Source organism: Ictalurus punctatus, unplaced genomic scaffold (assembly GCF_001660625.3).
Source record: "Ictalurus punctatus breed USDA103 unplaced genomic scaffold, Coco_2.0 Super-Scaffold_100068, whole genome shotgun sequence".
Taxonomy (NCBI): Eukaryota; Metazoa; Chordata; class Actinopteri; order Siluriformes; family Ictaluridae; genus Ictalurus; species Ictalurus punctatus.
In genome coordinates this window covers 1,799,409-1,801,253 of record NW_026521091.1, presented here as the reverse complement: position 1 = coordinate 1,801,253, position 1,845 = coordinate 1,799,409, and the positions used below count along the sequence as shown (strand labels likewise).

The 1,845-nt window shown below is 44.8% G+C and overlaps 3 non-coding genes and 4 pseudogenes across 3 annotated transcripts; all 7 read right to left on the bottom strand.

The window, feature by feature from the left end:
• Nucleotides 1-58: 58 nt before the first annotated feature.
• LOC124627318 (uncharacterized) lies at nucleotides 59-177 on the bottom strand (annotated as a pseudogene).
• A 184-nt stretch (nucleotides 178-361) lies between these two features.
• On the bottom strand, nucleotides 362-480 carry LOC124627319 (uncharacterized; annotated as a pseudogene).
• A 164-nt stretch (nucleotides 481-644) lies between these two features.
• Nucleotides 645-763, bottom strand: LOC124627320 (uncharacterized; annotated as a pseudogene).
• A 156-nt stretch (nucleotides 764-919) lies between these two features.
• Nucleotides 920-1,038, bottom strand: LOC124627321 (5S ribosomal RNA). The gene has a single exon (XR_006981764.1). It is a non-coding gene; the product is annotated as a 5S ribosomal RNA (ribosomal RNA).
• Nucleotides 1,039-1,198: 160 nt separating this feature from the next.
• On the bottom strand, nucleotides 1,199-1,317 carry LOC124627322 (5S ribosomal RNA). The gene has a single exon (XR_006981765.2). It is a non-coding gene; the product is annotated as a 5S ribosomal RNA (ribosomal RNA).
• Nucleotides 1,318-1,497: 180 nt separating this feature from the next.
• LOC124627323 (5S ribosomal RNA) lies at nucleotides 1,498-1,616 on the bottom strand. Its single transcript, XR_006981766.2, has one exon. It is a non-coding gene; the product is annotated as a 5S ribosomal RNA (ribosomal RNA).
• Nucleotides 1,617-1,772: 156 nt separating this feature from the next.
• The window catches only part of LOC124627324 (uncharacterized), a 120-nt pseudogene continuing 47 nt past the window's right edge, over nucleotides 1,773-1,845 (bottom strand).

Genomic DNA, 1,845 nt, shown 5'->3' with positions numbered 1-1,845 from the left:
CCTTTATCCCAAAACAGGATGTTGTGCAGAGGCCATGAAAACACTGATCCAAATAAAAAGCTTACAGCACCTAGTATTCCCATTCAGTCTCCCATCCAAGTACTAACCAGGCCCAAATCTGCTTTGCTTCCGAGGTCAGATGAGATCAGGCTTTTTCAGAGTGGAATGGCCGTAAGCGAAAGCTGACCCCAAATGGGGCCTATTTAAATAGTGTAATCAAAAGACTGACTGACTGACTGACTGACTGACTGATTGACTGACTGATTGATTGATTGATTGGGTCCCCTTCAAACCTGTGTCCAACCTTTATCCCAAAACAGGATGTTGTGCAGAGGCCATGAAAACACTGATCCAAATAAAAAGCTTACAGCACCTAGTATTCCCATTCAGTCTCCCAACCAAGTACTAACCAGGCCCAAATCTGCTTTGCTTCCGAGTTCAGATGAGATCAGGCTTTTTCAGAGTGGTATGGCCGTAAGCGAAAGCTGAGCCCAAATGGGGCCTATTTAAATAGTGTAATCAAAAGACTGACTGACTGACTGACTGATTGATTGATTGATTGGGTCCCCTTCAAACCTGTGTCCAACCTTTATCCCAAAACAGGATGTTGTGCAGAGGCCATGAAAACACTGATCCAAATAAAAAGCTTACAGCACCTAGTATTCCCATTCAGTCTCCCAACCAAGTACTAACCAGGCCCAACTCTGCTTTGCTTCCAAGGTCAGATGAGATCAGGCTTTTTCAGAGTGGTATGGCCGTAAGCGAAAGCTGACCCCAAATGGGGCCTATTTAAATAGTGTAATCAAAAGACTGACTGACTGATTGATTGATTGATTGGGTCCCCTTCAAACCTGTGTCCAACCTTCATCCCAAAACAGGATGTTGTGCAGAGGCCATGAAAACACTGATCCAAATAAAAAGCTTACAGCACCTAGTATTCCCATTCAGTCTCCCAACCAAGTACTAACCAGGCCCAACTCTGCTTTGCTTCCGAGGTCAGATGAGATCAGGCTTTTTCAGAGTGGTATGGCCGTAAGCGAAAGCTGACCCCAAATGGGGCCTATTTAAATAGTGTAATCAAAAGACTGACTGACTGATTGATTGATTGATTGATTGGGTCCCCTTCAAACCTGTGTCCAACCTTCATCCCAAAACAGGATGTTGTGCAGAGGCCATGAAAACACTGATCCAAATAAAAAGCTTACAGCACCTAGTATTCCCATTCAGTCTCCCAACCAAGTACTAACCAGGCCCAGCTCTGCTTTGCTTCCGAGGTCAGATGAGATCAGGCATTTTCAGAGTGGTATGGCCGTAAGCGAAAGCTGACCCCGAATGGGGCCTATTTAAATAGTGTAATCAAAAGACTGACTGACTGACTGACTGACTGATTGACTGACTGATTGATTGATTGATTGGGTCCCCTTCAAACCTGTGTCCAACCTTTATCCCAAAACAGGATGTTGTGCAGAGGCCATGAAAACACTGATCCAAATAAAAAGCTTACAGCACCTAGTATTCCCATTCAGTCTCCCAACCAAGTACTAACCAGGCCCAGCTCTGCTTTGCTTCCGAGGTCAGATGAGATCAGGCTTTTTCAGAGTGGTATGGCCGTAAGCGAAAGCTGACCCCAAATGGGGCCTATTTAAATAGTGTAATCAAAAGACTGACTGACTGATTGATTGATTGATTGGGTCCCCTTCAAACCTGTGTCCAACCTTCATCCCAAAACAGGATGTTGTGCAGAGGATATGAAAACACTGATCCAAATAAAAAGCTTACAGCACCTAGTATTCCCATTCAGTCTCCCAACCAAGTACTAACCAGGCCCAACTCTGCTTTGCTTCC